Source organism: Camponotus vicinus, unplaced genomic scaffold, assembly GCF_025532165.1.
Source record: "Camponotus vicinus isolate PSW18456_S1 unplaced genomic scaffold, iyCamVici1.0 SCAF_4, whole genome shotgun sequence".
Lineage (NCBI taxonomy): Eukaryota > Metazoa > Arthropoda > Insecta > Hymenoptera > Formicidae > Camponotus > Camponotus vicinus.
The window spans coordinates 5073805-5098618 of NW_028141976.1; the positions used below are offsets into that span (position 1 = coordinate 5073805).

Genomic DNA, 24814 nt, shown 5'->3' on the forward strand with positions numbered 1-24814 from the left:
AATATGAATGCAAATTATTCATCTAATATCTCAGAATAATTAACTAAATTAGAGCTTATGGAAGCAAATTTCTTTCTTCATAAATGGAGAAATTTCATAAATGTTTACTAAATTAATTATATAATATTTATTAATTATATATAATATATTATAATAATTAATTATATAATATAATTGTGAAAGTATAAAAACAATATTTAATTAAGTCTTATAATTAAAATCTTCGCAATTTTTGCATGCAATAAAACATGCAATTTTTGTTTTTTTCTCGGAATATAAATTTACATACATTGCATTTGTTCCGCTAAAAATTAGTACACGTGTTATATATAACTTGGATTTCTCAGTCAAACGAAATTATCATGAACGAGAGAAAATGTTTCGGTAAACGCGAAATAGCTAAATATATATAGAAATAGCTAAATATATATATATAAAATAGTCTCATTATCATAAAAGATAAATGTATCAAAGTAAAATGCTTGACAAGCGATAAGTTATTAAGCTTTTAAGAATATGTAAATCTATACGATTAATTTACTCTACAAATACCACACTCTCTGTGCGACATTTCGTTCCATGATATGATACGTACACTTTGTAAGATGCAGCTTTCTTTTATCTTTCTTAACATTAGCGATTATTACTTTTAACGATTAGTGCTCGATACTGATTAATTTATACAATAATATTTGTGAACCGTTTTAACATTTCTATTTTACACTGCTAGAATATAAGCGTCAAACATTCTAGTATCTTAAAAACCGTACTTATTCCAGATTGCATTACGTGTGATTTAGATTACAATTAAGTAGCACAAAACAGGATTAATGCCACTCAAAATTGCAAAGTACCGAGGAACGAAGTCGCGCGTCGAATGCGATTTATCGGGCTGAAAGACAGATCGTCCACGGATCGGCCGCGGCTGCGAAACCGCACGTGAGATGCCCGAGAAGAGAAACGCACCCGTGTCATTTTGTCTCGTTAGGAAGGGGGGGATACGCGTCTCGCGGCTAATGTTCTCGATCGATGTAGCTGACACCTCCGTACTGCGAGTAAGCTTATAAGGCGGACAGCGATAACGATTCCGTGACACCTCGTCTTAATAAATGCGATTGATCCGCACGCGCTCGCCCTCACGCGTCGAGGAAGAGGAAGAGGAAGAAAAAAAGGAAGCAGAAGTAAGCGACACCAGGCGGAAGAAAGATGGTGTCTTGCTGTTTTGACGTTTCATTGAGTAACTTTCGCGAACACCGCATGACAGTTCCTCATGTTTCCCTATCAAAGATCTCTTTTGAAAGTCGCGCTCATCTCTTTAGAAGAGTATCGGGAGAACGACGTAACGGCGATCAAGAGGAAGGTGGATCCATCATTGATGTTGTGTCGTGCGTTTCTTGGCTGGAATTTTAAGCAGCAACATCTTGTCGACCGCAGGACCGCAGTTCCTTTTTGCTCGATACGGTCCTAATTTCGCGCGTTGGGTGGCACGTCGGCTTGTCAAAGGCTTGTCGTTGATGAAGGGACACTAAAAGAGCGCAAGTTTCTAAAACCAATGTTATTACTATAAAGTAGTCGATTTTGAGATATTTTTAAAGGATTCTTTCTTTTGCCAACAATCTTGAGAAAATATTTAATATTTAAAAGACAAAAAAAGTATAATTTTTTTCATATTCAATTGATGAAATAATGTTATATCAATTGTACTGCAAAAATAGAAATATGAATATATTTCGAAGAGAAATTTTTTAAGTGGAAGATAATTAAAAGACGGAAATGTCACTCGCAAAGTCAGGTGTATTTCGTTGGATCCTGAAATTTTTCTCGGGCGAAATGTTTAGGTAGATTTGAGCCAGGCGATCTTTTTCACCGGCTTTTTTTACCGCTGTCTCCGCTCTTGCGAGATCAGAATGGAGGATCAACATCTCGTTGAAAGTCACGGCGCAACATAAATTCGTATACGCGCAATGCTAAAACCTGCTTGAAGCATGGAAGGGAGTCGTCTTCGCAGCGGCCGCTGCGTTCTTTTCTTCTTCCTCTTCTTCTTCTTCTCGGCGAGGTGAGATTCGTGAAGATAGCTCGGCACGGTAGCTCGTCAGAGAACCGCGATGAACCTTCCGTGTGCCGTAGCACGTGCGTGTCCGAGCGATACCATCGGTCGTAACTCGATATTGTTTCACTCAAACAAATTAGGGGAGTCCTGGGCCCGGGGTAGAAGACCCCGGCTTTTCAGAGTTCAAGTCCGCCTGGCTCTCTTCTCGGAACGAAAGATAGATAGCCGAGTTGGTCGGACCTGGTTACGAGATATTGAAACAATTTATTACAAATACATTCTGCATGCATTCATTTCTTGATCGCAATATATATCGTTATCAAAAGTATATCATTCGCAGGAAACAAGTTATTGATGAATCGACACATTTGTATTTATTATGAAACGATTTATGGATTAATATTAATAAATGAATAATATTTAACGAATTAATCTTTATAACGTTTTCGCATCTATGAGATATTATCGATTTTATCAAAATCGACGTATATAAATGTAACATTTAAATCATAAAGTATCATCTAAATGCTCTTGTTTTCCAGATCAGTTGAAGTTTATGCGAAATAACAAGAAGCGTCGCGACAAATGGGTCGATCGTGCGCGAAATGAATGCATTCGCTGCGGTTTAGATCGTTGATCATAAAGCCGAGATCATAACATCGATCGTAAATTATACGATTTACGTATACACCTGCGACAATTATCATAACGCGTTGTGTCTGGCCAGTCACATATTTATGATAATACATTCATGCGAGAGAATGCTTCAGACTATCGAAATTTAAGCCTCGTCGTTGTGGCTCCGTCCTCTCGAAAAATTTCCGAGAAACTTTTTTATATACCTCACAATGGAGGCAAAGGTGTCCCCGTATGTGTGTGTCGCTCGCGTGGTAAAGGGCTGGACCGTAGGTCGCGCGGTTTCACGAGCTCCCCTTGTAAATCACGCCTAGCCCCCGGCGGTATAATTGTCGGCGTTAATAAACCCGCGACGTCGACAGGGCCGTGTTTATGCTCCTTTATGCGCGGTCGACGTAGGTTTCCGAGGGCGCCCTGAGCGGCGCGTTAACGCGAAACCCCGCGTTAACTCGCCGCCGACTTGCCCGCCGGTCGTTAAGTTAATTGATCCGTAAGCCGAGACGGATTTTCGTGCCCACAATGTTGCACGATGACGCGACGGATGATCGACGAATTATGTCGGCGAAATTAACCGAGCGTTCGTTCTTCGATATTGCAATAATGACATCTTGTCTTCTATGATGCAATGGAAGGAAGACAACGAATGTGTTGATTTTTTTCAATATCACATAGAGATAATGTGTATCCGAAAATATAAAATTTATCTATAAATATATTTTTAATATTATATATAATTAAATTAATATTAAAAATTGTTTCAAAAGAGTTTGATATAAGTTTCAGTTAAAAAAGAAAAAAATATATATTATTGCATAACGAATCATAAACGATAATCTCTAATATTGCTTGTGCAATATTATCGAGAAACGTTTACTAAATGGCACATCAAGATCTTACAGCGTCATGTTGATATAATCGTTACAAAGTATCATCGTTGTTGTAAAATCGCGTGGGAAGGATCCTCGGCGGAGCGTCTCTTGAGAGGAGCCAAGTTTCTCCGCATCTGCGTCGGCATCTTCAGAGGGCGCCTCATTACGTGAGACCTAATAATTAGTAGCGGGCACATCATCGTGAATGATCTCTTTGTAAGGAGCCCGCGTGTCAGGTGTCATCGTGTCCGCCTCTTCGCCTACTCCGAGTCCGCCGCCATCTCATCACGGCGGACGCGTCTCTGTGTCCATTGTCTCCCCCTGATTAACGACCCCTCATTACGAGCTCGATGCGCGTCGTGAAAATCGTCGGGGACTCGACGTAGCACCGGCGCATGTCCCGGAGAACGAACTTGTCAAGGAACATGCTCGTCTCTTACGGCGGCATCGGCCCTGACGACTTGGGTGGCGGACACGCATCGAAGTGGCGATCGGTGTTGAATTCGTTCTATTCAATCGATCAGAGGAGAACGCGAGCCAAGTTTCGAATGTATTAAAGTATCTCGCGTCCGCGTTTAATAGAATTTTTAATATATCTGACCGCGCGATCGAACCTGACATAGATAAATATCGATTGATGGCGTGTTAAAGAAAGGCGCTTAATGGCCGAGTTTAAGATGTTATGATCGAGGTTGCGCTGTCCGCTTTTTTTTTGCTCTAGAGTGGAACAAGATGCAATAGAGATAATGCGGAAAAAAGACGGGTGGTCAAATCGTCGAACATAATCCGCTGTCTCATCTGACGACATTGTGGGCCCAAAATGGAATTCTGGCTTGCGCTCAACCGAGCGAAATTAATTCTCGCTAGAGATCGAGATGGATGAAATTAAATAGTCGGACAAATTAAAAAAATACTTGTCGGTAATTTATATATATTTTATTTAATGTATATTTTATGTGTTATAGCGAATATTATTTTAACAATAGGCATGCATTATTTAAATAGAGAGAAATATTGCAGATTTTATAAAGTTGGATCAAAAATGCAAAAGAAATTAAAGATTTGTAAACCAATTAAAAAACTTTAACGGATTAATATTTTTTTATTTTTTTTAATAATGCAATTTACGATATACGTCAGAAGGAAAATATATCACCATTTCTCGAACAAGCTTAGTCTCTTTTAAAAAAAAATGATCTCATACCGAACAAGTATATTAATTTACATTTTTGTATAGCCTAGGGCATTTCATTAACCGCATTAACATATCATTGCATTCTCTCACTTTTCTCTCTTCTTCCCCTCCTCTATTTTCCTGCCGGGCAAATACATAAATTACTGTTATGACTTTACGATGATCTTTAAAATCTTACGAGCAAAATTACGGACTTGCGTATGGATGACAAATTAGTACAGGATTCCTGGCCATTGAGCGTCGCAAATATTACAACGACTCTAATTAGCGGCATCTAGCTAACGCGGGCTAATAAGTTCGGTTGCTTCCACCGTGCAAATCGACAGTGCGACTAATCGAGTCGTTCGTACGCAACCAATAAATTCATGCTCTGATTGCGTGTAAAAACGGCAATTACCGGTGGCCATCATGCGTAAAGATATCGCTGAATTACACCCCGTTAAGTTTACTTTCCCGCGCTACCACTTATGTGCAGTAGATATTCTTCCTGCCATTGAAAGATCGATTATACACACAGACAGCGAGATGATTATTTTCTACATAGACACAATTAAAAATATTAATTTAATTTTCTCATCATTAGGCATATGGCCTATATTTTAGATCGTTAATGAATATTTTAAAATATAATCAAACGCGATCATATATATTTGTCAATGGAAAACAGCATAGCAAGTTACGGCGTGGTTAGAAATTATCTACATCTGTAAGAATTCTATTCAATAATTATGCTGTGTACCTCGAATGTATCGCCATCCGATGATCTTATCGGAGAACGAGTTTAATCGCGGGAAATTTGCGTCAAGAGGTCAGGCACAGACACAAATACTGATATTCGTCGACTGAAACTGACTTAATGAGACGGCGTCAACCGCGAGGCGAGGTCCTAATCGTTATTCCAGCAGTAATGTTAATCACTTCTCGCTCGTGTCGAGCAAGGAGTGCGGAAAGAGGGGGGAGGACAGAAATCGCAATTGCGTTTCAGAAATTTCTTATTAAAATCGCTGACCCTCGACGGTGACTTCGGTTTCTACGAAACCAGTCGGTTGTGGTCATGTCTTTGTACAACTCGTGAAAAAATATGGCCATTACTTTATTATTGCCTCCGATTTTTTATTTCGAACGCTTTCTTTTTGAAACATGTTATTGAATGAATGTCATTAGACACTAAAAATCTAGTCGATTTTATATTAATTACGCATTATTCTTGGATAATTTTTTGTCGGGACAGTATAATCCAAGCATATTATTTTATTTCGCATATATAAATTATATAAACTGATTTGGAGAGTGAGTTCCTTCGGAATTATTTAATATTTTCTCTTTGTTCAAGGAACATGATAAAAATCTCGTCTCTCTCTTCTTCATTGCGCGTCGCGATATTGAATCTTCCCATGGAGAACGGGAACGAGATCGGAGATCGGTCGATCAATCGGAGGTCAAAGCACCGGGCGACGCGGTCCGTGAAATTCGCTTCGGAGTCCCGACGGCGAACGTCGACGGAAAAGGGTGAGACGATTCCCCACGCGCACGGTTCGATCGCGATAATGGTGACGGCGATCGTCGACAGGAAGGCAGTTTGATTGGACGTGCACCGATCGCGTAATTAGACACGCCTCATATCTCGTCGATAGCATTGAGAAGCGTTTAGCGGGGGTGGAGGAGGAAGAGGAGGCACTGGGGCGAGGAGAAGTCCGGCCTGAGAGGATTCACGAGGTGAACGACGATGCGAGGCATACAAGCGCGAAAGCATCGGCGGATCGCGTGCGTATGTTTACGTGGGCGTATACGATGCTTACGTTATAGTCGATCTCTCGCTCTCGTACGTGTCTCAGGCACTCTCCCTGTCGGTGTGCGTCTTCATTACGGATAGCCGTGAGAGCATTTAGATGATATCGTAATGGCAATTACCCGGCTGATCCGCTCGTTCGCCAATTCCTTCGCCGGAGTGGCATGGTGGCCACACCGACTAATATTGGTTCTGCTCATTATAGCGATCTCTCGCCGACCTACCCCTTATTGCCTTTATGTGATAGCCGTCGACGTCCGTAGTGTGTCGTCGTGGGTGTGTGACCACCGGTTTGGTTCTACCTCGACATCCTCCACGTCGTAGTCGACAAATTATATAGTCTGCTTTCGTTCTGTTGGTATCCGGATTTAAATTTTCAAAAATATCACTGTATGTGTTTTTAATATAAAAAGAAAATATTCGAGAGACATTACATAATGATACGATTAAATTAAAAGATTGGAAGCCTTCTATGATTAGTCTAAAAATTTTGATTCCAATCAGAACTAAATTATCTTTACAACTAACGTCGATAATTTCTCTGATACAGCTTTATATTAATTAGTCCTTACGATATCTCGGATAATCTCGTCGCGCGGCTATGGGATTCAGATAATCTTCCGATCGAGCGTATAACGGAATAGATGAAACGGCGGCGAATGCTACCGCGTTTATTCTCGGGTTGATCGCTCGCTGTATAAATGGTCTGTAATCTCGGAACGGGCAGGACCACCGCGACCGTGCCATGGTCACTGCCGTGTAATACGACAGACTCGTAACTCATATCAGAACGCCCACGCCCTCAGGTAGCGGCGACAACACCGGACAACGTTGGACACCCAGGGCGAGGACACTCAATTAGGTTTCCTCTCCCTTCGACCATCGTCCGCCGATAAAACCGCCCTGTCGTCTTGCATGCGATTGTCGCGGCGACCACCTGCCATTCGAAAGATGATCATTGCACTTTGCGGGAATTATCGTGCCTGATGTATTACAATCCATCATGTCATGTTAAAATTGTCAGTATTTGCCGCAACTTCTAATCAATTTCGTGTTCTTCAACAGGAATGAATCTCGCTTATCAAACATTGGTTGATGTCATCATTACTGATAATGGTTGTTAATTTATCATGCGGCTCTTCTCTTTTTCGGATTAAACTGATCAACGATGATGGTTGCGTGTCGCGTGTTTTTTTCCGCAAAACGCACGATTACGGAATTCATCGTGGCTGCGAAAGATTATCGCGCGCGCCGCAGGTGTCCCGTGAAACTCCATTAAACCGCTAAATACGTCCTTTAAACATAAGTGATTGATGAGACTCGCGGGTTTTGCGACACCGCGGAAAACAGAAATGCACTGTTGGAGACACGCGGGAGAGATCGATCCCCACCATAAGAAATATCTATGTACTCCACATCGTGTGAGAGGTCATTAGGCTCCCAAGCTCAGTCGGGATCTGAGATGTCGTCGACGTAGAACGATAAATTTCCGAGGTGGTCCGCACGGGGATAACGAGGATTTAGAGATAGCGAAGAGAGATTCGCGTGAAAGAGAGAAGGAGAGGAGGGAAAAAATATAGAGGATTCTGTCCTTAACCCCGGGTAAAGTCCGCTGATCCCGGTGTCGGCGGAGGAGAATGTCGAGGAATTGTCGCGAGGAAGGAGGCCACGAGGGGCCCCTGTAACGATCGTAAACGTAAAGACATAGGAGCGTAAAGGTCTTAAAATGTGCCTCGTAAACCGAGCTAACAATGTATGCACTGCGCGAGAAGAACGTCCGGACAGGCGCTGGAGATCCTCCCTTATCCTTCTCGCTCGAAGGAAAGAGGGGGTGGAATCCGTCCTTCTCACTTTTCCGCGCGTAACCACAGGTCCCCTCTTCGTCGGGGCCCGGAACTCCGGAGATATACGAGCGAGTGCAACCTGCCCGGTAATGAATGCATGCCATAAAACAAGGATGCCTTGATTTACTCGCCGGGCTAATGTTGAACGCGCAGTATTAATAAATTATCGGTTATTAAGTGCGCGGCCATCCGTTTCCACCGTCGAGTCGTCTGCCTGCGAAGCTTACCTTTATCGAGACGGGATGATATCGATCTAGCTACGCTCCAATCCATTAGGAATCGGCGTTCAATTAATTTAATGTGTCGCGATGTAATAGATTCGCTAAAGCACGGGATCTCGTTAACCACTGAATACCAGGAAAGCTCATTTTTCTAGAGCGTTTTATATTTCCTACGTTTTCGAACTCGTTGGGATGATACATGATCCTTAATAATCCTATTGAATTCATTCGGATTTAAGGAGATAGATAATTTTCATTTCCGATTAGATACAAGAATTTATCTTTTACCTTGATTAGGCCTTCGCTATATCATAAACTCCCCTTAATGATTAATGTTACGAGATCAAAATTATTTCATATCGAATCATCATTGCATCATTTCGTAGTTTTCATACATTTTGTTGTCTAATAAAATCGGAATTTTGACGTAGGCGGACATTAATTTGCATAGCGTAAGAATACCAGCAGTGTGCTATCTCAATTATCTTGGGCCGAGACAACGCTTTCGTCTAGTCTGCGCGCGCTTATCCGCCGCAGACTTCCTCGAATAGAGAGCGCACGATTTACGAGGCAATCTGAAAATTGAAATTTACACCCGCGCACGTCGGCGACAGGAAACGCGATCGGCGCCGCGAAAGTGGGTCGTAAGAAAACAGTTGTCGATCTCGCGGTCTCGAGATCGCTCTTAAGCGTGTCGCACCTTAACGCGGTGCGCTTTCAGCGGTGGTTTCACGAGACCCGATACTATTATACATCACGCCAACATCTGAGAAGGCAAGAGAGAGAGGAAGAGAGAGAGAAAGACGGGCAAATCGGCGGGGGAGAGCGGTGCGAGAAAGCAAGAGAGCGGTCTCGCGGTTGTGATTAGAGCTTGCCGCCCGGTGATTTGTGGTCGAGCGGGTCTGTTAATTGTCACCAGGACGCCCCCTCGGTTTTATATCTCTGCTCCGGACCAGCTTTTGCACGCGGGACGTGTAATGCGCTATCAACCGCGCGCTGATTCGTCTTGCAACGGCGAAAAGATAATGGAACGTCACGTAAACGATGCATAAGAGTACCTTGCGTCTTATGATTACGCTATCTCGATGTATGAAAATCAGTTTCAGAAATCCGTATCAACAAAAGACAGTGTCTTGGATTCTATTAAGGGATTATATCTAGTCAGCAAGTAAAAAAAAACGTATTTTTGGGCAATTAAAAAAAAACTGTTAGGTATTTTTATTTCATCGATTCTTTATCGTAATACATATCTATGAAAGAAGTTTCCATAATTTTTTCAATTAAAAATATCGAGAATTATAGGCACAGTAGCTATTTTCCAGAGACATCTTTTTTCGGAGGCGCTTGGCGGTGAGCAAGATTGCTCGGAGCTGGATCATCTGAAATAAAAAATTCAAAAGGATTTAGCTTTCGTATGAATTGATCTAGTCGGTGAACGAAGGATTTTACAAAAAATTGATTTTTGACAATGTGACAGACGTTTGACGCAAAAATACGAATTTTTCGTGTTAAAACTTTTCGTTCTTTTGTTAATAAGAAAAAAAGGTTTCATCAAAATTAAAATCCCTTCGTTCACCGACTAGATCAATTCATACGAAAGCTAAATCCTTTTGAATTTTTTATTTCAGATGATCCAGCTCCGAGCAATCTTGCTCACCGCCAAGCGCCTCCGAAAAAAGATGTCTCTGGAAAATAGCTACTGTGCCTACATTTCTCGATATTTTTAATTGAAAAAATTATGAAAATTTCTTTGATAGATATATATTATGATAAAGAATCGATGAAATAAAAATACCTAACAGTTTTTTTTTAAATTCCCCAAAAATACGTTTTTTTCGACTTGCTGACTAGGTATAACCCCTTAATCTCGTCTTTATATGAATCTCAAGCAGCTGGTTAGATTGTGCGCTATGTCTTCATTTCCTTTAAAAGCGATATTAAATATATGTTTCGCTAAATAAGGAAAGAGAGAGCGTAAAAATATTCTTTATTTGTAATAACATTCTTGCTAAAAATATTCTTGCACTTCCAATAATATTTTTTTTCTACAACAAAAGAGATGCAGCAGAAAACTTGTGTGAACAATTCTCGGTCGTTCTTCAACGGCGCAGGAGACCCGTAAAAAGTTCTCCGTAAATGGTGCACGACAAGAACGAAGTACGACGGTGTCCCGCGGACGTGTACATATGTGGACGCGTTTAAGTACGCATCACGCGCCGAGGGGAAGGAAGGAGGAGGAAAGGAGGATGGGACGGGGCGCAGCACGTGCACAATGGCTACGTCCGTCAAGGTTGGATCCTCTTAATTAACCCGACTGGTTACATCGTTCCTCCTGCGCGCGACGGACATACCGCCTCGTCCGTACCCTGTTTCGTTCCCGAAGACGCTCCTCTGCGCTGTGGTCCTCCGCTGCCCGTTCCGTTCCTCGACCTTCTATTCTCCGCTTCTACGAGAAAGCGGTATCCTTTTATCGGGATGAGTTGTGTCGCCGGCCGGTGCGCGTCGTTATTATATCACTCTCATTATGCGCGCTTGCGCCAAAGGCGGTACCGGTCTGCGGTTACCGTTCCCTCCGCGCGTCTCGTTTCCTTCGTCCGGACGAGAACGGCGCGGAGAAGCGGGACGGTGTCAGGACGCGCTCCGGGGAACTACCGTGAGACGATTACCGCGCTCTCGATCCTTCGCAGGTGGTGGTAGATGCGCGATAAGAGGGAACTCGCCTACGGTAGGGTTGCGGCACGCGATGCCCGGTGCGCGATAACGACTGGCATCACGGGAAGGTCGAAGTGTACTTCCTCGAAGCCTTCTTTCCATGGACGCCTGTCTCTCTTCCGCCCAGGTCTGTTCCGACTCTACTCGTTCAGGGTCTGATTCGTTCCCGAGATTGGCTCTCGGGGACACAGGTGGAACTTTTCTCTCTTTCTCTCTCTCAGCTTGGTGTATTTCCTTGCACTTGGTCAGCGAGATCTTTCTTTATTTTTTATTAAAATAAGTCTTTTTATTTTGTTGGATAAAAATAGAAGATTGCGAAAATCTTGGAATATTTTTGTCATCAATTTGTCAATCTTGCAAATCTGAATTCTTAACTGGCGGTAGTGAAAACATCATATTAAAGAGAGACTTGATAAAAATCACCGAAGCGAACCGCTAACATCTGTAAGCGACTATAATAAATCGTCAGAGTATTGTAGCTATTTAGCAGTATATCTTTGGCGAAAGAAACCTCACAGCTCTCCAGCACTTGTCTCCAGACTCCGTATCTTGTAATTCCAAGGGAACACGTCGGTCTGCCTGGTTGCGCATCATCCGGACGAAAGAATTCGCGTAGGTGTTCCGCCATCGATATGCAGATGCGATTACCGGATCGTCTCGCGATCGTTCCTCCGAAGAAACGGAACAGGGTCGGCCGATCGCATCACGATTTGAACAGCTTTAAAAGTCACGACTGCATGGCCACGTGAACGTCGGACACGTAGATTATTTCGCTTCAATTCAGATCGTACAGCTTGAAAATTCAGAACAAGAGAGGAAATATATCAAGGTGATAAATACCTCTGTCTAGAAAAAGATTTAATCTTTGATTAACATGCTTGAAACCAAAACGCTCCTCTTAAGTGTCATTTTTTCTATTTATTGTATGTTTCAACGTGTGCGATCTCGAAATTTGAGATGAAATATCCTATGCACACATACATAGCCAGTCAATGAGATTGCTATGCTAATTCCGTTAATGTCGCATGAGTTATGGCGCGGTGATTCTTTTCTTGGCGGGAAGAAGCGTCCGTTTGCGGAGGCGAAAAAGACGACGCTTTCTATGCAGCCACCGGTGACGATACTCTCGCATGTATCTTAAGACCCGATAAATTGAACCTAAGGAGGAGGAAGCAGAAAACGGAAAGACGATTCGAAAATGAGAAGGAGAGAAAGAGAGAGAGAGAGAGAAAGAGAAACCAACCTTGGCATCGTGTGCGCGGTAGTCATAAACGCCTTATCGCGAGCCGAGCTGCGAGCATTCTCGCTCGCAGTAACAGGTGAAAAAAGGCCACCGTAATCTACGGTAATTGAGATCCGATACCAATTAACGACCGCCCGATGTAAATGAGCGGAGCGTTAATGTCGCGCGGCGGTGGCGTGTTTTTGAGACGAGCTGGAACGATAGGGGCTACGAGGAGCAAACGAGGCCTCTTTGTTGCTCGACTAAGGACGATAATTGAGCGCATAATCGGTAAATTATTGAAAGAATACTCGGTAAGAGCGTGAATAATATCGCGGTAATCTTGGCATAAATCCCAAAGAAAGATGGAACGGAATGAAGTAGAATTTGTAATTTATATTGTAATTTGTGTGTATTTTCGCAGCTTTATCAATGCACAATATCGGCGATAATTATCAGTAAATCTGTAGGTTCCTCGTTAATATTGTAATCTCTTTTTAAGTTTAAATATATCAGATTTTTTACTTCAAATATTTTTAGTGCACTTGAATTGAAGATATAAAATGACATTGGACAGCTGAAGCAGCGACCATGGATTTGCAATCTCTTCGAAATAAATATATTGAACGCGCGACAACTTGAATGATGCTCGTGAACGATTAAAGGATACAAGGGTACGAATGTAATCGACACTACAATTATCCGGAATACAAGACGCTAAATTTGCTTTAAATATGAAACGCGCATCTAATTAAACAAGCATGAGGTTGGCGTTTTCTATATATGACTGTTGACGCGACCAAAGAAAATAGTCGCTCGTGGAAGGTGAGTTTGCATGTCCGCTCCGTCCCCGGAACCGCGAGGTCGTCGGCACATCGTCCTCCGCGGCCATCGCCGCTTAATTCGCACCCACGCCCGATCATTAGCGCCGATTCCCGACCTGCCTCAACATCTCGCATTATGCGCTCTCAATCATGCCGGCCGTTCACGGCCGCCTAGTCGCCCGGGGAGCCGTTCGAATCATCGCTCCTCCTCTCCAGCGTCAATGACGCTCTCTATCTCGTAAATAACCGCGATTCTCCGTAATTGTTTTAGATGAGTACCTGTCACCTGTTGGCTGCTCTAGCGAGGAGACGAGGAAAAACAGAGAGATAGAGGAGAAAAATTTTAATGCGGCACGCAAGTCAGGAAGGAAGATGGAGATGGACGATAAATCAAGCATCGGTGCATCACTCGAAGACTGATTTCAGGTAAAGAAGCAATGAGAGAGGAAGAATCGTCAAAAAGGGAGATTTGCAAAGAGGGAGGATACTCGAGTACATGTGGGATAAGTAAATCATAGGGTAAGTAAGTAAATCATTGATGATTGCAACGTTGGTCGCCCACTCGGCTCCTTTCAAAGATCTTTCTCTTTTTGTATCTCTTTTCTCGTATCTCCTTATGTATCGCATTTACGTTTTATACGTACAAAATTAACGTTGTCTTTATCGGAATATTAATGAGTCAATTAGAGTAAAGATTTCACTAAAGGCAATTATGTTGAAAGTAAAAGGGTTAAATTGTTGCCAGAGAGATGCAAAAATTCCAACGTGTTACGAAACAGTTCGGGATAAATCTATGAAAAGCGAGGAATGTCGTTTTTCGAGAGTGGCTACCATTTACTGCGAACACATATTATTTATATTATCGTTAACGATAGCACAAATATCGATTGCTCGCGCACCAAGCGAACATTTTGCGAGCTTTTACGTGTAAGATTTACGCGTCGGGAATCGTCGTCGTGTATATCTTAACGACAATCTCGACACATTCGGGGGATGAGATCACTGCTCCGGACAAACATCATTTCGCTGAAATTCGCGTGTCGCGAGTAAATTTACCGGACGTTTATATCGCAGATTAGCAAATACATTGTGCCGCCCGTTGGTCCGCATAAATGAAAGATAATCTCGCCCATTCGCGGAACCATTGCGTGTCGAGAAACGTTTTCTTGGAACACAATGTCGAAACGATGTGCACTATCGCCGCAAGCAAAAGTGAAGGGCCATAACCGAATGATTAGATATCTCTGAACCTTAACGTGCGTCATTATCAGGAACATTAAATGTCTTCTACGGGCGACATTATATCTCGTATCATGAGATCGTTATTACGTTGAACGAGAAAAGTCAGCTATTCCGTAGCGTACCCTAATAGGACGTCCAAATAGCACTTAAGACAACAAATGGCAAGAATTTTCCAAGCCATTTGATCAGATTTAGCTTCGGTAATCCCTTCAAATGGATGTTGAACATTAACTGAATACTTTAGGTCGATTCTTCCGCTCTTGTATCTTAAACACTTGTACCTCTAGTCTTTTTAATGGACTTTTAAATAATCCAAATAAATAAAACAACATTTGTACATGCCATAATTTCACCTTCTTCATATTAAAAACAATTTTAATTTGAGTAAAGCTCCTCTGAGCGAAGTCCGACGAGAAAACGCTTGCCTAACGCGAGTTAAATGAAGCGGGTGTAATTTATTTCTTCTTGACTGATAAGATGAATTTCCGTGTTTCAAGAGAGTAGTGCGAGCTTCATCTTAAATGTCTATTTATAATAAGGCGACGCTTATGTACCGCTTATATCGTCGGCACCGCTATCGACCACGCTACTTACGACCGGGTCCGCGCTACCAACGTCGTCTCGTCAGCGTGGATCCATTAGTCACCGGTTGACACGTTGACGGCTACCGTATATACCCACTACCGCTTACCTTGATGGACCGACCGTAGAGGCCGAGGAGGCGCCGGTTACGAGTCGAGAGGCGAGATCATCCTCGTGCGAGTCGCGCGCGGGCAACGGCCAGTTAATGCTATGCCTGTTCTGGGCGACGGTGACACCGCCAGGGAAAAGCGTGCATTATCGTACGTGGCCGGGTATATCCCAGACATAAAAGAGAGGAGGAAACCTATAAACTACTAGAGCCCGAGATCGAGTCTCACGCATGTGAAGCTCGTGACGCGCGCGCATTTATTATCATAAGCGACGTGTCGGCTCAAAATTATTCCGCCCGCAGTTATAGCCGCGAGTCAGCGCCGATACCTGATACTGGAGGAGACGATTTGAATATTTCCCGACACGATGTGCGTTATGTATTTCGGAAAAATCACTTCAGTGCGAGAGACTTCATAGGCAGATGTACCTTTCAGAAGAGATCACAGCAGATGTGACTGCGATGGTAGATATATTTAGAGATTACGACTGGCTGAAGAAGCGATAAGTACCAATCAGATTATATCTGAGAATTTAGTGATATGGTGGAATTCATAGAATTTCTCATAGGAATGCACGAGTAATGAACTCGACAATACATATCTGAAAATAAATGTAAAGATGTATTTATATTTTAATATCGTGGATCTCGATCAATAGTTAAACTTCAAGTCTAGTAATTAAGACTCACGTTATTATAATGACAAAAAGCACTGTCATATTTCTTTCTTTTTAAAAGAGAAAAGTTTTAGAAACCCATTATTTACGTAATTTCAATATAAAGACATAATTTCTTTTATATGGAAACTATCCAATTATTTTCTCGACACCCAAGTTTTTTCAGAGCAGAAAGACCGTGTCTAGGAAACTTGAAACTGCTTATTATGAAATCCTCGTTGATATATGAAGTAAGAACGTATACTCGAACAATCGTCGATTTATTAGAAAGCTATCGATTTGTCTCCGACTTTGCCAACCAATTTCCATTCGCTTCTCAGGCGAGCGGAGCAGAGAGAAGAGCGAATGGTAAAGATGAGGTTCTCATAGGGTGCGTAGGTTCACCTACGCACATTAGAGGTCAGGTACGCATCTTTCAGGCGCCATTATGTTGCCTCCGGCCGACGAAGGAATTACGTTGGCACACGCGCGAGCGCGATATTTATAATGCCATGCTTAATTATTGTCCGTAGATCAACCGTATATCGTAACTTCTCCGGAAACTCGCCCACGTGAAAGTGCATACGCGACCCCGTCGCATAATTTCTAAGATCGCCAGCGGACTTTTCGCGGTGGAAGTAGAAATTTTGTGAACGCCACTTTATTTCGTCTTTCCATTCATCTTGCTTCTTCATGCAGCTCTTTAGCCTTCTCAGTTTTTAGAAAAGGGAAATATATAATTACATTTATAATTAATTTTTGTGAAAAAACTTGGTTTAATTATAAAAAATTTTTGTAAATTAATTATAATGATTAATGATAGCGAATATAAAATTTAAATCTATATTGTCTCCCTTGATGGATTGTTTTGCTCTCGCACATAGTTAAATGAGATGCTAAGAAAATAAATTTATCAAGTTTACACAAGCTTGGGGAGACCGATGCGCCCCTGCGTAGCAAGAGGTCATAGGTGGCTACCGTACGCTGCCTCTGTGCGTTGATAGAACCTCCTCACGGAAGGAACAAGACGAAGGCGACGAAGTAGGCTTCGTTCTCGAGGGGAGCTGCCTCTCTATGTCTCTCCCACATCTACCGAATATATATTCACTAAGTGTGATTCTATGTACCAGCCACCGGTATCCTTGATGCGGAGTTATATCGCGCATCAATTGATCGCCGAAGTAGGTAGGAAGATATGTGCTGGAGGATAAAACACGCAAAGGAGGCTAATGTAAGACGGCTTCGTAATGAGGTGACGAGAAACGCTATGATCATGACAGTGCATTCTTATCCGTATCGATAATTCTTTCAAACGACTCGATAAAATTGTTGCAATAAATTCTGAGAAATATTCGATAATACTTTTCGCAATTTTACGTTGCATCATACGGAGGGATAGAAAATTATGATCATGAAAATTATGCAATCCATTGAATGCAGCGTTTATTTTCACGAGTATCATTATCGTAACTAGAAACTTGAGAAGTGTATTACGATGTTTCCGAACGCGACGCGAAACATAACACGTCGCTAAATGTCATCGTCAATGAGTCGCGTATCGCAGTCACATTGGTTCATTATCATTCGTGTCGTCGTGCCTATGTCTTCCGTCCGCGGTTTCCTTTAACTCCATCCGATGCCCCGTTTTATATGGAGCACAAAGGGGTCCGCATGAGACGCAAATGCACGCGCACTTTCTGCCGTTTTTCGACATTCGTGCCGCGGTCAACGGAATTCACTTAAGCGGGGAATGCGTGGCTCGTGTTCGCAATCGTTTCCCTACCGAGTGCATCTCGTGCTCCGTCCACATACTCACTTATCCGCCTTCCCTTATAACGCGAACGCGTTTCAGCGAGCACCATTCGCATTGACACCGATTTGAATACCGATGTGGTACAGGTGCGATCGGAAATTCGAGGCGATGCACTTAATGGGAATATACGCGAATATGTCAAATGCACGCATATTTCGGGTTCCATGTGCATAGGTAATCAGGGAATGAGCTTCTTTAACGATTATTATTTTTCTTCCATTGCTTTGGTTTCAAGAAAATTTAAGTTTTTAGAAAATTTTTGACACAAATGTATCAAGTAAATACGAAAGTGCAGAATAGATTTCTTCGATTTTTATAAAAATAATTGTTTTATCATAAAGCAATGCATATTGATGCGTGTATATGAACGTAAGAAATTATGGAACAGTACATTTTTACTTTTCTTGATGATAGTGGTGCACTGACATTATTTTAAAATCGCGGCAGGCAAATGCGCAACCTTTAATCGTACTCCGACACATTAAGATGACAGTTATTCCTTCAGCCAGGCGCGAAAAAAATAATAGTGCCCCTTAAGAAAATACGCACGTGAGCGCAGCTATATTTCTCAACGCTGCGAAACATTTTCTCGGTTGCACAGCGTGATGTCGATCCGACGCAGCGCACGCATTGCGCCAAATAAAATGATATCACTGGTATTATAAACCTCGCGCGAACGTCAAGTACCGATCAGAAATGGGCCGTGCAAAATTGCAAATACCTGTGGCGGTAATAAAGTCGAGCTGTAATTATTTTATTGCACGCAGGCGCGGGTGTCACCTTAAAGGCGAATAAATATAGAGACACTCTTCTATTCTAAAAGCCTGGACTGCCGATTATTTAGCGGAGTCCTTATGTATCTGCGTCTCGCACGCGCGCGTCCGCTACATTGATAATCTGATAAGCACTTTTATTCGGTCGGGCGTGGTCGGGGAATTAGGGCGGAATAAATGAGGCAGTCTATTATCCTGGAAATGGAACGCACGAGATTTCCGATATATCGTCGTATAGCGACTGTGCACTTTCGTCTCCTTTGCATACCGATGATAAAGTGAAAAGTATGTTAATTTTATCGGGCGCGGTCGTGACACACGCAACGAAAACGAGGCATCGACGCATTGTTTACGGCGCTTTACATTTTCACGTGCGTGCCTTTTGCTCGGTATAATTGAATTATTATGCGCGGATATTGTGGTTACGTATTATTCTCTTTGCCAACGAAACGGTTGTCAAGAAGACTAATTTACTTACGATTCGTTCCATGAAACAGTTTGTAATTTAAACAAATTTGTAAATATATCGCACATTTTACATAAGGATAATTGATGTGCAAAAGGGTTCTTGGATTCTTTGATTCTTTTACAATATGTATAATTTAATATACGGCAATAAATAAAATTAATTGAATACAAAATCGGCGATGACAGAATAATAGCTTATTATTATCTACTTCGTATTTCAATTTGATCGAAACTAATTGGCATTCTCCAAGCACAATAATTTTCGAATTTCGCCGAGAAGAAGGTCAAAAAACGCAGACTTCCATAAATTTGCAATTAGTTTGCTAGCCGACCGATTAGTTAACCTGGAACTATCGTCTATCATGACGCCGAAAAAATGAATCGCTGGCTGCGTAGATTCAAATCGGAGACTGTGAAAGTACAATAATCGTGGCTGCTCACGTGTGAATGGCTATAAATTCACCGTAACCAAACTGAATAAGTTTGTCTAGCTTAGTCTTTGCGAATTTGCATCAAAAGACATTAGCAACAACGTAACCTTCCGCATAACGCGATAAAAAAAAACTTCCATAAATCAAGGAGTCGGCAAAAGAGTGGATTTTAAACTGGATATCAAAGTCGGAACCGAGGTACCACGCCACTATCACTATTTTCACCCGGCTAGAAGTAGTAAAGCAATCGCCGTAAATCCAGTCATACAGTTACTCCGATATCCCCTGGTCGGGCAAATCCGGTCAAAAGTACCGCCGACATTCGCTACTGACGTTGGACCGATCTTGGCACCGGTCGGTCCCGATACCGCCGACACACAAGAGGAGAGATAAGAGTTTTCTTATTGAGCGGCGATCTCGAGAGGGAGGCTTCCCGATGTATCGGCACCGGTACACGGGTACTGCATTACTCGCTCGGGTAAGTCCTGGGTAAGACGCTACTGAATCACGAGATAGGAACATCGGCTCCCTTACGTTTTCTCGCGTCATCGTCCCGACCGCAGGATTCGGCTCCTAGTATCGGAGACCTGGTACGCGCCGATAACTAACGAGAAAAAGAAACGCGTGCGACGACCACTGGGACTAATCGAGTGTGGCCCTCTCTTAATTTAAGTCGACGATATCGCGAGACTCGCCGCGCGAAGCATGCTGGATACACTGATAGTTTGCACGTGTGCATGCGACACATACTCTCGAAGCTGACTAAGGACCGACACACAATGAGATACGGGGATAACGTACGAGGAACAAGGAATAGATACAAAAATGCAAGCTACATAAACAGAGTATCGATTATATAATGCTAATGTTAGAAGTAGAATATTATTTATATTTTTTAATCAATTAATATTTTTAATTAATTACAACAATAATATTTTTAATTAATTACAACATTAATATTTTTAATTAATCAACAATTCCATCATTTCATAGAAAAGAAAGGATACACCTTTATTATCTAAATTTTCTTTCCATTACGCGCTATTATAAAAACAGGACATGGAAATTGATGCAAACTAAAATTCCGTTTATATAGACATCATCGAACGGTGTCTTCTCTTCGAATAATCTCTTCCTCTCGCGGGCTAGTAAACAGGATAATAGTTTGTCGGAAAGAGCTCGCGTATAGCTAAAGCGCAACCGTTGACTCGGGCACCCTTCCTTGGTCTTCCGTTTGTTTTCTCTGTATGGAACCGCTATCGGTTGCCGCGACAGAAAGCGCAATTATAAATATACAGTGTGGCAAGACAGAACTCGGCATGGTTCGCGTTTGCAGATTTTTCCTTTTTTAAGACACACGCGTTGCTCTCTACGTCTACGAACACGCATAAGCGCGGCGGCAGGTGTGCGTATAACTCGTATAAATATCGCCGCGCGGCGATAATTATCCGATACTTTTAGCAGAACTGCCGTGGAAACGGGCTGTTATTATCGTTTCCCGATATTCAATCGGCCGTCGAACCGCTTACTCCCGCGCGTGGCGAACGATGAAATATGCCGGCATTACGGTACCGTTTGAGAAAGGCGCAAGAAGCAAGATTGCAACAATGTCCGTAACCCTGTTGTGCATCGTTGTATGCAAACGTATAACGCGGCCGCCGCGGCTTTCCGCGAAACGTACAAAGGAGTGAATAATGTCCAGCGTTAATATATAGAGGCTGCTATCGCTTAATTTGTGTTGGCGCAGAATGTTATTGCGCGAACCGTTATTTATTGAGCTATAAATTGTTACGTGTAGTATTCGCTATTGAATCGTATTACGAGTATCTGTCGAATTATAAAGTATAATTATTAAACGCTTACTTTACATGCGCGTATAAAGCACCTTTAATTTCATTTTTCGCGCTTTTAATGTCGTTTAAAATCATCTTAACCTGCCGTAGAGGATGTACTCTCTGAATATCGTCAACTCCCTAGCATTGGAATTATTTATATATCCACGATGGTCGAGCGTGCCTCTCTTTATCCGACGAAGGACATCGCCAGGGCCGTCGATCCTCGCGAGATTCAGGGATGAAGGAAGGTAGAGACACCGCAGGCGAGGCGAGGAGAGAGTCTCCTCTCTCTCGACGTAGGCGTTCCGGGTATACAGGTGCGACGGCACCGAGAGCCGCGGATAACATCGCTTAATCACACGTGACTCAAGCATACGCGCTCCACCCACATCTCGTTCCGTATCTCGCGCGGATTATCTATGCAAAAATAAATAAGCTACTAAGTAACGACCGGCCCCCGGTCGCCGGAAAAATGGCCGCGCGCGGGTATATTACTCGTGCTCGGCCGTCGAACGATTCCGCGGCGCGTCCCGCGATATATTTTTCACCGGTGCCGGTGGCAAAGGGTGGTGCCCTCCGCGCTACGTATCGTTTATTGATTTACAGTTGCAGATGTAACCCTTTCTTCCCTCCCCCTCCCCCGCCTCCTTTCTGTTCTCTCTGTCTCCGTCTCTCTCTCTCTCTTGTCCTTCCTCGCGATTAACATCGAAGTTCTGTGTTATGCGAGATGCGCAGCGCCGTACATCTCTCCTTCTGGCTCCTTATTACGCCGCATTTTATTGCCCGCGATATAATCGATATCGTTAGACTGATTAATCGTTGAAAATTAAATGGTACGGCGCGCGCGGCGTCCTTTTCTGACATCTTTACAAAAGTACTCGCGTATCGGTCGCGAGCATCGGATGCGCCAGACGCGATCCCCGCTTGCGTTACATCGTAATGCACCTTCGACACAATGCCGAGGCCTCTCTCTTATCCATCGGGAAGAATAATGGCGATAGCCCGGGGACAGTGCCCGTGTATATTTTATTGTGCTCGGCAGCGGTGTCGATAAAAAGGTGACAAATCCCTCCTCGATTTACTCGTCGACTCGGCGCGCGATGCATAATCGACAACGGGAACGTTTCGCTTTTCAAGCGAGGTCGTAATTAAAATCGTTGAGACCCCGCAACGATTCCGAAAGTAATCATTACGAGGAGACGAAGCGATGATGGCGACGTTCGATTGTAACATTCGAGCGGAAAGAGACAAGAAATTGCAAAGCGCAGGCAAGATTTTCTTCGAAACGTCTTACCGGAAACATCACTAAGACGTACATCAGCGGTGTATTTTCTCACCTCGCGGTATTTATCGTCATGGTGGGGGGTTCTACGAGATCGTAAAGATCGTAGAGACCTTCTCGATCGTCATGGTGTCCATAGAGAATCCCGGAGAGGCGAATCGCACTCGCGCGAACAAACTCGTCGCCGTCCACCTCGTGGGCTAGTAAAGGTTTATGACCAGGTAATTGAACACCCGTGTCTCTCGGGATTCCTCGGGGCTGATTTAAGCCGCCGTAATGCCGCATGGACGGGACGCTAGCAGGTATTCCCATTTACGGGGTGCACGGTGGGATCGGACGCTGCGGTGTCGCGGGGTGTCACTACCCCCCACAAAGCACCCACGCGTGTCGCCATTATCTGAACACTTTGGATACTGCCGAGGCTATTGTATTCACGGGCGCCCCATAAGAAAACGTCGACTTGTTTTCCCAGTCTTTCGTTTTATCCCCTTACTCGAGTCGGAAATGAATCATTGAAACTTCTCGCATATTAAATGTTTAAATATATCGATTTAATTTCCTTGAGCGAGAGTTTCTAAATATTTAGAATTGATTTTAGCTCTCTCAAAGGCTGTACTTTATTTAATAATCGCATTATTTCACTATATCGTACATTACATATTCTTCCAACTGTATCGCGAGGAGCATCGTGAAATCTAAGGCTCATAAATTCCAATCGACGGCGATGCTTCTACCGTATTAGTGCCTCGAGAATGGTCGTTGTTAAAACCTAAGCCGTGTTTGGAAAAATGAGACACAGTTCTGCTGTAATTCTAACACATTTATTACAGCCGTGTCCGTTTAAGTTCCGACGTTAATTTCATCTCTAACATCGGCCTACTTGCTCTTCCATGCCTCGGGACTTGGTATGCCACGCCTACTATTTTTTAATAAGAAACGTTTATAGCGCGGACGTGTTGCTAAGCCTAGACCTATTTCTAAATCTGAAACTATCATAATTTTATTTGACGTAAAATGTTTGCTAAAAGGATTATTAAAGTTTGATTTTTTTATAAAATATGCTCTATTATTCCGAATTGATCGAATATCTTTTGACTAGTTGAATAGTTGAATTTTTAATTGAAATAATAAATTAAATTTCAATTTTTTATTACGTAAAAGTAAAGTGTGTGCAAATTTGAATGACCGCAGCATTTAATCGTTAACATTTTGCACGGCTTTGAGAATTTAATTAAACGCCGGCGTTTACGTGGTGCAGCCGCATTGGCGACATATGATCACGCCTGGTGTTTCCACTTTTATAGCGCGTGTTAGCGCGTGAATACATATAAATTAACCGTGGTTACACACTGCACAGGTAGGTTCTGTGGATTTCGCATTTGCCTCGCGTAATTCCGCGGCGAGTCTTGCACGTAGGTGTCCTATAACCTGCCGTCCGCGCGATTAGGCGTCGCAAGCGAATACGCATGAATCATTGCGGGGAAGCGAGAGTCCCGTTTACACCTGTTTACATGTCGAACGCTCGAGCCACCCACGGTCTGCGGAGAATCGAGATGCAACGCCGGAGAGGCAAATCAACGAGAGAAAGAGGATGCCGGGGCCGCGGCGGGCGCGAGGAGGAGAAGAATAAGAACTGTCAGAGAAAGAGAGAGAAGTAAGAGAGGCTCGCTCTTAACGGCCGGTTTGGACCGGCAGCTTCGTGTGAGGTAACGACATAAAATCCCGAGATCTTACTTATACGCGCGTCTCTCTCGCGCGATAATCTCCGGTACCCCCTTCCCCGATCGTACGGTCCCGCTTCCCCCCCATCGATCTCTTATTTAAGCGCCACATTTCTTTCCCTGACCGGTGGCCTTCCACGTGGGGAAAGTGAAACACCTAACTGTCGCCCATACAAGCCCGGGCACGGACGTTTATTGCGTATCCGAGCCGGTGAATTTGTTTAGCCGCGCGTATCAACGCGCGCACCCGTGGACCCCACGTGTGCGCAATCGAACGCTCCATACCAGCGGCGTGTTGGATAACGAGATAAATTTGTATGTCGCCGGACGAAGGGATAGGCGGGTCGCGGCAGGGCTCGACAAGTAAGTCGATAACGATGCGGCGGGTCCGCTGTCGTTAAAGTCAAGATGAATTTTTCAGCGGTATATTTCCTCGAGCACGGTTTCGAACAGTTTCCATCCTTCCAGGATTCCGACTCTGAATTTTTACAGACGACGGAGAACAAAGCGAAGTACTTTATGTCAGAATGCAAAAGTGGG

General features: G+C 43.1%; 1 protein-coding gene across 1 annotated transcript in view; it reads left to right on the top strand.

Moving 5' to 3' along the window:
- The window catches only part of LOC145970771 (uncharacterized), a 121486-nt gene that overhangs the window by 38494 nt on the left and 58178 nt on the right, over positions 1–24814 (top strand). The window contains exon 6 of the mRNA XM_083097709.1: positions 13634–13881. The gene's annotated coding sequence lies outside the window, so the exon portion shown is untranslated. The remainder of the gene's footprint in view (positions 1–13633; positions 13882–24814) is intronic.